At 42.7% G+C, this 14,692-nt stretch overlaps 2 long non-coding RNA genes and 1 other non-coding gene across 9 annotated transcripts in view; 1 reads left to right on the forward strand and 2 right to left on the reverse strand.

The window, feature by feature from the left end:
* Positions 1 to 46: 46 nt before the first annotated feature.
* LOC134153983 (uncharacterized) lies at positions 47 to 5,294 on the reverse strand. 6 transcript variants are annotated; one of them, XR_009961294.1, is made up of 5 exons: positions 5,270 to 5,294; positions 3,412 to 3,470; positions 1,696 to 1,856; positions 554 to 685; positions 47 to 134 (listed from the first exon to the last, which is right to left on the reverse strand). It is a non-coding gene; the product is annotated as an uncharacterized LOC134153983 (long non-coding RNA). The 6 variants fall into 6 exon arrangements; XR_009961291.1 differs by lacking the exon at positions 5,270 to 5,294 and adding an exon at positions 3,935 to 4,006; XR_009961293.1 differs by lacking the exon at positions 5,270 to 5,294 and adding an exon at positions 3,968 to 3,992.
* LOC134154028 (small nucleolar RNA SNORA13) lies at positions 3,123 to 3,254 on the reverse strand. The gene has a single exon (XR_009961311.1). It is a non-coding gene; the product is annotated as a small nucleolar RNA SNORA13 (small nucleolar RNA).
* LOC134153985 (uncharacterized) overlaps positions 4,368 to 14,692 on the forward strand; it is a 115,303-nt gene continuing 104,978 nt past the window's right edge. For both annotated transcript variants that reach the window (XR_009961297.1, XR_009961296.1), the window contains exons 1-2: positions 4,368 to 4,562; positions 7,497 to 7,584. This is a non-coding gene — a long non-coding RNA (uncharacterized LOC134153985). The remainder of the gene's footprint in view (positions 4,563 to 7,496; positions 7,585 to 14,692) is intronic.

Raw genomic sequence — 14,692 nt, forward strand, 5'->3', positions numbered from 1 at the left:
TAAAATCAGCCTCTGAGTGTCACCACATGAATTTTCAGGCTAAATATTTCATCTTTTCTATAGTTTATTTCTTATGGAGAAGTCTTATTCCGTACAGAATGCCACTGGTCTCAGGCTGGTTCCAACAACTCTTCCTAAAAAAAAAAAAAAACGCAGCATAAGATTGGAAGCCATGCAGTAGGTGCTTGTTTTCGGAACTAACTTATCCTAGCAACCATTAGGTTGCTATATCCTTAAAACTGGAACAAAGTTATAAGAATCAGCTTGCACCTCATCCCTTCGGAAAATGGTTAGAACCCAAAATGTAAATAAGTTTTAGGAAGCCTACAGGCAAGAACAGCTCTTTGCCCAGATAAGCAAGACTCCAGAGAGCTGCCAAAGCATCGATCTGCTCTGAGAGCTGCAATCATATTTTGAAAGCTGCTATTGCAAGAGTTGCACAATTACAGAGTCCGTATTTCTATTCTGTAGTGGTCTGTACAGTATATCCATTTCTGGCACAGGGAGAACAAAGGCAAGCAACAGAACTGTGTTAGTAGTCCAAAAAACTCACAAATGGTTTCCTCCTGAAGCTTCTTTTCTTGTTTTTCTTGTTTTCTTGAACTGTATTTACAGTTTTTCCCTGGAAAGCTCACTGTGTTGCACTGGGTCTCGGCATTCTCCTCTTCAGTACTCCACCAGAGAGCTGAACACATTAGTGAAACAAAAAGAATAATGAGAACACAGACAAATGTGCAAGAAATATACTTTGTTCTGTGTGTGCCCTGAAATACGTTCCTGCAGGTTTAACTGGTAGATGCAACTGAACAAGATGCACAAAGAGCAGTGTGTCTTCTTTTATCAGCGTTTCTACCTCATTGTCTGCCCTTCATCACTGCTGTACTCTCCTGTTTTAGCAACTAGTTTGTTCACCTCATATTCCTGAGTCTGTTGCTGTTGCAGCAAACCTCCATTCATTTTTTTCTTTCACTACCAAGTTCTGCACAAAAGCATTCAACAGAAACACTGCTTTCTAGCACACAGCATATTGTGTCCCTTGAAATGCAGGTAGGTTATAATAATTTTTCAATACTGGATCATCCTCACACAACATTTCAAATATTGACTGAAAAGATCCTGGCTTCAAAGGCTCAAATGACTGATCATGCCCTTGGGCATCTATGTTACACAAACCACAGTTTTAATACTGAAACAAGTTGTTGAAAATATGCCCCAGTCTTTCCATCTTGGTTGTATGGCCACATTTCACACTAACTTCTGAGTAGCGCTGGCTTTGTCAGAAAGTTACAGTGAAATAGCATTTTGATATGAGACACTGAGCTTTCATGTTTTACTAATCTTCTGTGCAAACTTCTTAAGTCTCTACACCCTGAATTTCTCCACAGTATCACCCTCCCACAAAAAGAAATACAGTAAGCCATACAGACTCCTCCTGGACACACTGGTAGCCAGGCACCATTTCTAATAAAGCCCCTCACACTGAAATCTTGACTTGCTTTTACAGTTTCTCACTTTGTTTTTACTGTTGGTAAAAATAAAGTCATCAGGCTGAGGAGGCCCACAGTGTTTCACTTCCAATTTCTACTCAAAAGCCACTTTGCGAACTATACCCCACCCCCCAACAGAGTACATCATTCAACTTCATCATACAAGGCAAGGCTGAAGCACAGAGTAAAATAAATTCTCATCACTCACCTCATGTAGGAAATTGCTGGACAGCTGGAGTGTCAGGGCTTTGTAACTGTTTCCTACAAGCCTTTCCCATGCTCAGAATTTCACCACATGCCTGCCTCTACAAGCTTGAGAGCTGCCAGCAAGATCCCCACTGATGGATACTGCACAGACGCAGCAGAGCTCTGTAAGAATTTTCCATGGGTATTTTAGCATTCCGATAGGAATAGACTCCACTGTCCCCAAGGTAAGAGCTGCTGCCACCCCCCCCCCCCCCCGCTAACAACAATACTCTAAAGTGTATTTCACACCATCAAAAGACTGTTCTATCTGCAGCAGAACAGTAGAAGACATCATCCAATACTAAATAGAGCTACAGAGGGATTCCCTTTTTACTTTTTGACCCTCGGTCACTAATACAAAACACAAAGGCAACGCACACTCTAAGAACACTGCTAGATGTGATTTTCATCTTTTCTGTAGCAGGACTGACCCAAGTTGTATGTATCTTCTTGTAAGTGGAAAAACTACAGGACTCTGCAGAAGTCTGTAATTGCATTATCCTACTTGCAACATTAAACAGGAATAAAAACTGGCATCAGCGAGGATAAAAGCAGCTTTCAAACTGCAACAATAAAAAACAATCCTTCGGATAATATGCAAAACTGCTTTACATTTTATTAGCTTGCAACGTTGATACTTCTGTTGCTTTACCATTAGAAAAAAATTAGGCCTGCTATGCAATCTTTTGGATACTAGACTGTTCATGTGGCTTACAATAAGCTACCTGCATGTTAAAAAGCCACTGCTGATGTCTCAAACTTTCTAACATTCACTTCTAGGAAAAACAAGACAAAAATAAAAACCAAAAACCCCATTACACTGCACCATTAATGAAAAACTTTGCATTATTGCCAAACCCAGTGGCCATGTGGAGACCTGTTTTATCCAATGGACAAAGAAAATTTTCTCATTGCAGTATAGCATGATCTGTGCATATCAACTAGAACTTTTTATTCATTCTTCTTTCCACTAGATAGTGATATACATTAGCTCAACAAATACATATATCCCCAATCCTTGCCATCTTTTTTTGTATTAAGAGCAACACTAAAACTGAAGAGAACTGCAATGGAAGTACAGGTACAACACAAGGGTAACTAAAGGAATCATTAAGTTCCTTAACATTAACTTAAGTTTGTTTGAACAGATTCTCAAAGGGATTAAAGGGGAAAAAAATAAAAAAAACAGTGCTATATAGTTATTACTTGCAGCACAGCCGTAAAAAGAAAAAAAAGTTAATCTTACAGACAGGAAAGCTAAATAACCTTAAAAGTAGACATTAAACTATTAATTTTTCCTTTTTTAATGACTATCAGATTCTTAACTTAGAAAGACTGAAATACAAAATCTCAACCACATAAACTCAACTATATAACCCCTAAGAGAGTTTTTGTCCTTGCAAAACCAGAAAGGAGAAAGGTAAATAACCAGTTCCTCAAATAGTTTTAACAAGAATTCTTGTTTGCCTTTTTTGACACCACATTCACTCTGGAAGTCAATGAATGGGCAACACAAAGGCAAAGATTTTAATAGATCACTTAAACTGATCATTTCTCTCTGCAAAATTAAATTAACAACATATGAAAGAAATTTCTCAAGAGGTTAAGTTGCTCTAAATTAATATGGAAATAACTATTTATGTAAGGTAAGCATTTAAACAGAAAAACACCATCATACCATGCTCCTGGGATACCATGTGCTTGCTCAGGCCATCGACTGATTTCCATTGCTTTCATCTGAAAGAACAAGAAAGAGAAAACTCACTTGAAAACGTAACCGAGATATGAAATCCACAGAGAAATATTTGGAATAATTGTCCAGTTTTAAAGAACAGACAGCAGGGTAAAGCAAATTTTTTAAAAAATCAGCACACCTAGAATCTTGGCTACTTCCAGTCTTTAGGCACGCCAGTGCCTACTAGAGCAACCAAGAACCATGTGCAAAGCCAGCCACATCTGAGAAAACCGGGCGCAGGAGGCAGCCTGCAGCCGGCGAGCCCTTCCCGTCCAGGCGCTGCCGCGCCGCCCGCCCGCAGCGGGGAGGCCGAGGCGAGGCCCGCGTGAGGCGAGGCCGCGCCGCCCGCCCGCCCCCGAGCGGCCCAGCTCCCCTCGGCCCCCAGGGCCGCTCTTCGGCCTGACCTCCCCTCAGCGGGCGGCCTCACCCCGCCCGCCCTGCTCGGGACCCCCAGGACGCCGCAGACCCGGAACGCGAGTAACGACGGCCGCACGCGCACAGTCCAACGGAGCCCTCGGCCGCCTCCCAGCATGCCCCGAGCGGGCCAAACCAACCCCTGGTGGCGAAGGGGTGCGCCGCGTGCCGGCCCTCCCGCCGGGCCGCGGCGGGGTGTACCACGTCCCACGGGGGCAGTGAGAAGCCTGTACCCACTTCGGCGGCACTCGAGCAGCAGGGAGGAGCCCAGGCTGGAGGACGCGGGGGAGCTGAGTGGGCGAGGGGAGCACACCGCTCCCTCCCCGAGTGGGGCAATGCAGTAGCCCGCGCGCGTGGAGCATCCCGCCGCCAGCCCGCGCGCGCGCAGGCGCAGTGCGGCAGCCCGACCGTTGGGCTCGCGCAGGGGCGCGTGACCTTGCCCCTACCCCCCCCGCCCCCCCGGCGCTGCCGGCCGCCGCCTCAGGGCGGTGTCGCGGGTCGCCCGCGGCGCCTCCCGCCGCCTTCTGCCGCCCCTCGGGGTTTTGTATTTATTTAAGCAGCTGCGGTGGGAAATCTGCCAGTGTAACCGTTCTTCTGTGGGAGCGGCGGCACTAACGTACGGCAGCTGAGCGCGCGCGGTAGCGGTTTTACCAGTATGGCTACTTCAAGTCTGAAAGCGCGTAGGTATCGACGCCTAAAAAGTCGTGTACGCCTGAAGCGCGCACTCTGAGATAAACCTTCCCGCTGCCGGCACGCGATCCGCCAGGCAGCCGCCCCTGGGGGCTCGCAGGGCTGGAGACGATGCTCGCGGTCCCGGCCGAGGGCCGGGCTCCCTCGGCACACCGGCCAGGTCGGCGCTTTGGCAGAAGCCAAAGACGCAAGAGTTCGTGGTGAGGCTGCCGCCAGGACGTGCGGGCCCCGTGAATTCCCCCGCCGGGAGCCCTCGCCTGTGGGCTCCTGGGAGCGAGCGCTCTGCCCGCTGGGCCGAGGAGCCTGCGCCGAGTAACCTCGGTTCAGGTGGGCGAGGTGTGCAGCCGCCCTGGAGTTTTAACGTGCGAACGCTGAGCGGGGCCCAGCCGTGGTGGCACTGCCTGCGGATTTGCCGACCCTGCATGGGGTGCGCAGGTATTGTTGGGCACAGCAATAGATACAGACAGGGTATATTAGTGCTCTGTTTAAGTTCATGGTGAAACTAAACAATACTGTTAACATTGATTTTAAGCAAATTCACAAGTGTTATCTTGCTGACCCTCACTGGCTTTGTCTTGTCCAAGTGCTGTTTTCCCCATGAAGAAGATTGTCTTTATTGAAGTATTACTCAAATATTGCCTCAAGCCTAGCTCTCATGCACTCATAATGATCAGCACTTTAGTAAAATGATACATACCGAAAACGCGGAAGTAGCTGGTCTTGCAGAGGACACCGATGAGATCGTTGCTGACAGTCACACTAGTAAGGTAGCAGGGATCTGTTTCTCTGTTCTGCTGAAGTTCAGTCAGGTGTTGCTTTGCAGCTTGAGGACAGCTGCCTGGACAGAAGTTTGACTCAAGTTGAGCTAGTCCAGATTTTGATAACATAAGCAAACAGTGTTATCAAAGAAAAAACATTTAACGTGCATGCCATTTGTTATTTGTACCTCAGGATATAGCAGAGCTCAGGTAGGCACACATATCTTGAGAAAACTTTTTCTAGTTATAAAACACTAAGTGATTATATGAAATCTTGATCGTTTCAGTTGTTCCCAGAAGTTGTTACCAGAACAATCAGATACCATTAGAAAACAGTGACTAGAGTGATTTTTCATGTGACAGACGTGGATTAGGGACATATGTCACAAATGCTATCCTCGTTTTCCTAGTTCCTCTCCGCATTGAACAACCTGCTGATAGAAAGAATAAATAATCAGTGGAACAATTTACAAAGGACTGTAGAGGACCCTGCATTGCTAGATCTTTTTAAAATCAGAATGATTAATCTGATGAGGGACAGGATTTTTCTGAAAGTGGTGATGTAATTCAAAAGAAATGACTTCGGGGCAGTCCTGTGCCTTTGTTACCCAGAAGGTCAGGGTAGATAAACACAGTGAATCTGGATTTTTAATTTCTGAATCTGTGAACTTTGTTACAAGTATCCTATGAAGCCAGGACGTGCTCGCTCGAGGACATGCTTAACAATAATTCTCAGTTACCTAGTGGCTAAATATATCCTTTGAAGGTGGAAGCAGACACCAAGCTGCCACTTTAAGTATCAGGAGGCTTGACAAAGGTGCTGATGAATCTTGGTGTAGCAGGCTAAGACATTGCTGTCCCAAAGGTCTGCCTCATTGCTCTGTCACAGATTACTGCGTGTGTTGCATAGTCTGCAGAAGTGAATTAGCTGCTCTGGCACAAAGCCCTATCTTAGCTTAAATGGCCTCTTACAGAGAATTTGAGCTAAGCCACGTACCTGCAAGCATGCAGTGGTTCAGGTGTTCCAGTCTATCAATTTAGCCACAGGACACAAGGAGAGAACTTGGCCCTAGAGGGATTAAGGCTAAAAAACCTACCTATACAGTGAGGAACTTGAGAAACTCGGCCTTTTTGGCTTTTTAAAACACAGAGAACAGAGATTTGGTAAGAGGATCTTCAGTTTAACAGGCTGAAAGAACAGAACGTAGAAGCTGTATGTTTTTCTGCTTGGTTTCCTAAAGATGTGAGACTTAAATGATTTTGTTTCCTGTCGGTGATACTTTTTAAGCCAATAGTCAGTTTCCGCCAAATTTGTCAAAAAGATATAGAAATGTTAAATTCCTAAACGTTTTGTGAAAAGTCATCATCTGAGTAGCGCATAAAAACTCTTACTAGTGTTGCCATGCTACTTGTCACCCCACCAAATAGAGCACTGAAAGGGAATGGTGGTGATGTCTTCCATCATTGCACAATCTCCACAATTTTCTTTTAAAGCCATAAAGCCAGCTTGTAAGTGGCACTGAGATGCTTATGTCTGTAAGTAGGTCTGGATACAAGTTGTGTGTCTCCCAAAGTGAGTCCTGTCTGCTACCCAGACAGAGATTTTTCCTCTGTGGATATCGTTGAGCTCTTCCTGAGCAAGCCCAAAGGACCTCTTTTTACCTACAAAGTCTGTTAGACCTGAGAGTATTTCTGATGAGCTACCATGGAAGAGGCCTATTTAGACCTTTATAGCATTGACTTCAGTTTTAGAAAGTTCTGCACAGTGATAATGCTCTCTCTGTCAACTCTTACTCCATATTATCAAAGTATAATTCAACAACTGACAACTGAGCTCCTCAAATGAAGAGTTATTTTCCTGTCTAAAGAGATAAAGTCGTGTCAAATTACATTAGATTTTTATAAATTTGCTACTGCATGCAAAGGAGAGTAGAGGTATATCATCTGGCCCAATTCAGCCTTTGTACTCACTCTCCAAGGAAAGTGCAGTTCTTGTTCTTCAGTCCTGTAGTCATTGATTCCTGGGACACTAATAAGCAGTCGCAATTTGAAATCTGTAATAAATGCCTTGTTTTGTTCCACTTGTTCTGGGTGTGTCCTTAGTTTTCCTGAGTGAATTCCAACACTAACCTGTAAGGATATAATTCCCTGTTGTGTTTTCTTCAGCAGAAAAACCAGTTCCTGCCCTTCCTGGCCCATGACCACTTGTTCCTGCTCCCAAGCCTTAGTCTACTGCCCCATCACTTGTGCCAGTGTGAGTATTTTTGGGAACAAGTGTCTGCAAAACGGGTCACTGAGACTACCAGGACAAAAAAAAAAAAAAAAAAAAAAAAAAAACCCTCCAAGTGATTTAGAGTTTTGGGCACAATTAAAGTGTGCAACGGAATAAAATAACATAAAATAACAAAATGTTGTAAAGTAATATAAAATAAAAATGGCTAAGTATAACAATAGCAGAGCCAAGAAAAGTTAGTTTAATGTGCGTGCTTTAGTCTAGGTCTTCAGTGTCCGGTTTGGGATGTGTGTTGCAGAGAGAGCTGCAGATCCAGCTATTCTTTGCTTCCTTTTCCTCATATGGAAAAAGGGGCTAATATGTACAGAGATACTACGGTGATGATGTTATAGGAAACCCCAACACGGACTGATAAAGAGCATATGTATCTCATGGGAGCATTGTGAGTAAAAGCTGAAATATCTTTAAAGTGCTTTGTGAGCTGTGAGTCATCAGTACAGTATTGCTCCTGGCCTGTTGTCTTGAGTGATTTGGAGCACTTTCAAGGCCAGGAATTTTTACATGCCTTCACTGAACAGAGCTCCCACAGAAGTTGCAGGGTGTGATTCCTTACCTTTTGGCTGCTTCCTTTCTTTACATGTTTTTCCTGGCAACCACCAGAGGTCAGTGTAATGCCAGTAACGCCAAGGAATGTGGAAAGGGCAGTATCGCCAAGTTGCTGCTGATTGCTAGGATCATAGGAATTGCTTGCTAGCCGTGATCTGTCTAGCAGCATATCCTGTTTTTTGTCAGTACCACATGAATCAGGGGAAGGGTATGAAGCTGGCAATAGCCAGTGTGAAGTCACTTGTGAATCGTGGGACTGTGCTAGAGACTTGCTGAACTCCAGAAGTGTGAAGCTTAATGTTCCTCCCAGAGGGTGCTACCATTAACTAGCAGCATTCCTGATATCTTGCTAAGTTCTTTTCTCTGTGGCTTCTTGTGCCAATACAGGTCACAGTTTATTTGCAGGTTGGATGGAGAAATGTTTTGTTTGATTTCCATTTCTCACCTTTTATTTCAACTGAATATTCTTGTATTATGTGTCAGGGCAGACAAGTTCCCAGGCTCTGTGCCTTCATTTTTTATACATTCTTACCAGTTTTCCGTAGAAGGAGGGCATTCCTGTCTTGCAGCCTCTCTTTTTCATTATTTTTACTGTGTTTTCCTGAACTTACCTGGAAATAATCCTGCTTTTTTTGAGGTGGAATGCCCAGTAACAGCATGTAAAATTCCATGTCCATACCACTGATTTCTACACTACAGAGGCACTGAAGTGTTTTTGTTGTTGTTCCTTCTCCCATTTCTTATAGACTTTTAACATATTGCTTCCTTTTCTTAACAGTAACTGCTTGTTGAATAGAGGTCTGCACTGGGACAGCTACAGTGACATATCAGTCTCCTTCAGAAGATACTATTAATTAAGGACATTTTAGGGTTCTTGCCCATAAAGTTTTCCCTGCAATGCACATTACTTTGTTTGTTGTTACTGAATTTCAGTTATTCACCTAACCTGTGTAGGCTCCTTGAAGTTCCTCTCAGCTTCTACTGGTAGCTTGAGTAACTGTGTTGAATTGCAAAACCTAGCAAAGTACTAATGCTTTAAGAATACTGTTAAATATGTGATACATTTTGTTGTCATCAATTTCCATAGCATACTGTGTATCACAAGCCTTCAGCTGGTGGAGCGCATTTGCAGCCTGTTTCTTCAAAGTGAAAGGGTTTTCCTTTCTGTTTTATGATTTCTTTTACTATGGACAAGACAGTGGACTAAGTTACCTTGGAGAGAAAAAATTTTGAGCAAGAGTCTTTTCCTTCTCAGATGTGGATCTAGTGGTTGACTCTCTCTTTTTTGGTACTCTGGAACAGAAAATTTGGCAGAAATGAGTACAGAAAGACCTAATCCAGGCTCAGGCAAATTAGTAAATAAATCAGATTTTCAAAAACTCTGAGCATCCTGCATCTAGGACTCACTTACTAACACGTAATTAGTGATTAGATGCCAATGCCAAATCGTGGACTCCCTTCTTAACTTACTTTTAGCATGCTTCCACAGGTGGGTATAAATAATGCTTATTAAAAAAGGCTCAAGAAGTCAGTATGGGATTTACTTGGTGCACAGATCTCTAGAGCAGTATATATCTAGCTAGTTTTGGTAACCAGAAAACTTTGAACTAGTGCAGAAGAACAGTGTGTTAGTCAGTGGCTTGGAATGTCAGCAGTCCTGCTCAGCAGCCAGGGTGAACTGCTCTGTGGCGTCAGCAGATGAACTTACCCCAGGTTTGCTGGGGAGAATGTCACCTTTTTGATGGTAAAAGATTGTTAATATCCATGTAGGAGGACTGGTTTGTGTAAGAGCAATACATTGTGTTTGTAGGATGCCACTTGCCCACTCTGTATATGGTATATACACTATACATGTTTTGAAGAAATTAGGCCTAGCTCCTGATACGTATGAGCACACTACAAATAGCTTTTATTTTCAAAACATTAGATAATATAAGCATACACCCACATACCCTTGCCAGCATTGTTATGGCTTTGAACTGTTTGTTTGTTTTTGAGCAAGCTCTGTTAAGAGTGGCACTGAGTAAACATGGTACTCGTTTCTCTAAGTTATCTGAGGTACTGAGTTTTAGGACTCTCAGTGAGGATCTGTTTTAGCACTTGCAGTGAGCAGTGATAGTAGCTTCTGAGAGTGGTTTGTGAAAGTAGTTGTCTTCTGAGAGATCAGTCTCATCTTGGCCCTTCCCTTCAATTCATGCTGGCCAAGAATGGAGTGATCAGTTCATTTGGCACTGGGCAAATTTGAAGTCTGGCTTTTAGGTTTTGCTTGACTCTTCTTTTCTGTTTTCTTGGAGTAGCTTCTTCTTGCCCTGTGGAAATGGGCAGGCAATAGCCCTTTTCTTATCCTGACCAGAAAATGCAGTAATACATATAATACAGTTATCCTTCTGCTAATATGGTAAATCTGATGCTTCCTAGAAGTCCAATAAATCTGTATCCACTCCTGAGGGATCCTTAGAAAGGAGGCAGCTAGGTGCAGGCTGCAGCTGCCATAACAATATGTGTATCTTGTGACATGCTCCCATAGAGCCCTCATGAAAGAGGGCAGCTGGAAGGAAACTGCAGGCTGAATGAATTGCTTTGGCATGCTGCAGACAACCCACAGGACTGGGCACTAGTTTAATCCGTGCTTTTTTCTTCCTTTTCTCTTCCTTCCCTTCTTCCTCCCCACACCCCTGCAATATTCTTTGATGACCATTGATCTTTTGGGTGTGTTGGTCTATTTTAATACACTCTTTCTGAGTAGGATTTAAAGCCCCAGGAATTTTTTTCTTTTTAAATAATAGCATGTGTGATTCAGAGAATGAAATACCCAATTGTGAGATCTTGCAACAGTTGAGAAATAATGTTATCCACTGGTGGTAAAATGCAGCATTAACATTATTTTATACTAACTCTGCTCATTAAGCCTCACCATTGTAGTTTCACTGGAAAAATGTGTTGGCCTGACATAGTCTAAGAGATAATCAGAGCTTTTCTTTCATTCTGTGATTGCACATCCTGTTTAATTAGGAAATTACAGACTAGAAGATCCTTTCAGGCAGCAATAAGAAAAATGTCAGTATTAATCTACAATATTTGTCCCATTCACTAAGAGCAATTATGAGCTATGAATTATAAATGATAAATTACACAGTGTCGTATTCATCTGTACTGCAACGCAAATAGGTTTACAGTTCTTGCCCTGTCTATCTGTGGATCTCCATAGCTTTATTCTGAAGGAAAATGGAATACAAGTTTTTATTTGTCCTCAGACACTGTTGGCTTTAACTTAGGCTAGAATAGCCACTGGTGATAGGTATCCACTCTGTGGAAGATATTTGTGTTCAAGGACCACTGAGGACATACTCAGTTGCAATGTGGGCATGCACACTGCCTGCCAGGCTGAGCTTGCTGAGAGAGTAGATGCTTCAGAAATTCATGCCTCCTTGCACAGATGTCTTCTCATAAGGCTGAATAAAGCACCAAATTTTTATCTTCAGCCTTTCTGCTGACCAATAGAGGTAGTACTTGTCAAAATACTGTTTTTTGTGGATCCCATTTTGAAATACCTAACTCTACCTTTGCAGTGTAGAGAGAGGCTTCAGAATTGAGGACTACTTGGTTTTGGTGTTGTTCAGCACTGTGGAGCCTATGTTGCTTTGTGGATCTGAGTCCTGGTCAGCCAAGCCCTAGTTCTTCATTGGGTTGCCTTAAGACCCCTGCATATGACTCAATATGGGCATGGAGTCTGTGGAAGTCTTTTGGAGCACCCCGATATCGATATTGAAACAGTTTTCAAACATAGATGTCACTATTTCACCACGTTCACTTAGCTAAGTCGTGTTGGCATTGCTTACAAATGTGTGCTGTTGTTGCACTCAGGATTCTCAGCAGAGGACCCTGCTGTTACCTGGTCAAGTTCAAATTCCTCATATAAATGCCTCAAGATTTCCAAACTTGAGATGTAGTTCTTCAGTGCTGTTGTATTAACCATCTGAACTGGTTAAAAACTAGAATATATGCATCCACTCTGAATGTCTGCTACTAAACTGGCAACCAGACACTAATGGCATTTTGAGATACTATTTCATCCGTAATTATATTTACACCAAAATTTAAAACTTAGCTGTGTCCCAGAAAGTCACTGTGCAGGAATGGTCTTTGTTTCTCAGTAGTTTTGCTCACTGTGTGTGCACAGAGTCCTAATTCCTGCCTTAGGATTCAAGGAGAATGGGAGAAGCAAGCATTAATGACCTTTTCTTCCTGTCAGTTTTGAACCAGCTCAGGTAAAAGGAATATGTTAGATCCTTTTTCTGTACATCCTCCATATAGTTGCTCACCAAATGCCAACTTGTGCCAGTCTGTTGAAAACAATGGGTTTCACTGTTCCTGCACCAGGGCAAAACCTGACTTGCTGGATGTTCATTACCAGTGATCATATGCAAGCAGGAATTAACTCAGCTTGCCTTTCAAATCCTATGCTGAATTTGGGTCTACCATTACTTCGCTGAAATGTGGACATACAGATATGAAGGTTACAGGAGGATTCCCCTGAAGTGCCCAAAACACTTGCCTGAGAGATACAACTTTAAAAAATCTGTTTTATATTATTTGTTTAATATAGAGTTATAGGAGAGAGACTAGAATATATCAGTTACATTTAATGCACTTCAGAGAGCAGTACAGGACGTGGATACCAGTTGTGCTTTTTTGTAATATGTTTGGATACCACATGTTGTCTTAGTGTACTTCTCGGGTTCCCACTGATATACAGTCTGTCACCCTGGCAGTTGTGAACTCAGGGTCTTCTTTTCTCCTACCACTGAAGTTTGGCACAAGTGTCACTAGGTGTTGTGTGAAAGAAGCATATGGTATTGCTGTGACTAAGAAGGGTTTCCTTGCGGAAGCATGAGTGCTGGAAGTATTACGTAAGCTTTTTTTCTTTTTTTAATTGTTGTTTCTGTTTTATTGAAACCAAGACGTCAGCTTGCAAGCAGGCGCTGTGCCACTCCAGCAGATGGGCAGGAACGTAAGTAGCCCAGAGATTAGTTCTGCACGGGTCTCAAATGTGTGGTGATCTGAATCCCAGAAAGAGCTGTCACTGTAGCTCTTCCTAGGGAACATCCTTGGCATATGGCTAGAAGGGAGGCAGTACAGTATCACTCAATTATTAAAAAAAAATAAGTCATCAAGGGTAGTGTATTGTAAAGTTGCTGGGTTTTTGGCTCTGATGAATAGGAGGGAGAGCGCCTGGAGTTACCAAAAAGTCTTTGCTTTAAACTGTGCACTTCAAGGAAAGACTACCATTAAAAGCTATAGAAGGGTAGTGTACAATGCCTGGATTTTAGCTGAGTAGTTTAAAGAATTGTGTGTTTATTTCTTCAGCACTGCTTTTTCCCTTTTGTTTAATATTTAAACCTGGTAATACCTCTAAAGCCCAAATAGGCTAGAGCTCCATACGCTCTGTGTTAATGTATGGTAAATGATGATAGTCCCATACCCTGTGGAGTGTTTACAACCTAGAAGCAGATAATAGATAACCAGTGCTTGGGCAATCAAGCAGCAGGAGCACAGACACAGAGGGGAAAACACAAAGACTGGATATTACAAATGTATATAATAAAATATTTCCTTTAAACATGGTGAGTGTTAAAGATTTGCATTTCAAATCATTTTGTTAAAACTTTTCCCTTACCAGTTCTTTAAGCCACACAGCTGTCCCACTCACTAGAAGCAGAGTATAAAAAGCCCTACAAGTCTATATCCATGTTTGAGTGATAGATCTGATCACTTCTCCAATCTGGACTTGATTTTGTCCAAAAAGGAGTTTTCAGAAGGAATAATGCATTACAAATCCATTTTTATTATAAGTATTAACTTTTTTTTAGTCTGTTTTTCTAAGGAAAATAAAAGTTTGTGATCAGGCTTTCTGGCTGCCAGGCCTTCCCGTAGTTATTAAACCTTTCTGGATATTTTCCACTGATTCCAAAAGGGAGAAGAAAGTCTTAGAATGAATTATTCTCCTACAGATCCAATGAAAACCAGTGGCTTTGTAGTTGCAAAAACCCCCTCTGAGGAAAAAAGACAGAACAACTCAGTTTTTAGATATTCTGTTTGGCAGCCTATTAGGCAGCCAAAGGTCACACATACAGTTGCAGATTAGCAGCTGTGTGTGCTATTTCTTGCCTTGGGAGAGTGTCATTGCAGTGGATGGGTGCAGGGAACTAGACTCATGTTAGTTCTTCTGCCCACAGAACACCCTTTAATGCTTAAACTTTTAGATGATGATGAAATCAATACTTTCAAAAGAGAAATTGATTCCATGTAAAATGTAAAGTAAGATCTTTCTTCACGACTGCTGCAATACTGGTTTGGCAAGATCTACTTGGGGAACCACAGGGAAAGTGAAGTCAATTAGTAATATGCAATCAGTATAAACAAGAACTTTTGTGTTGCGGGGGGTTGTAGGAGACTAGGTGCAGGTCTTGACTTTGTTCCCATGCGTGTAGGTGGGTGGATGACCTTCACTTACACAGACAGC

Source organism: Rhea pennata, chromosome Z (genome assembly GCF_028389875.1).
Source record: "Rhea pennata isolate bPtePen1 chromosome Z, bPtePen1.pri, whole genome shotgun sequence".
Taxonomy (NCBI): domain Eukaryota; kingdom Metazoa; phylum Chordata; class Aves; order Rheiformes; family Rheidae; genus Rhea; species Rhea pennata.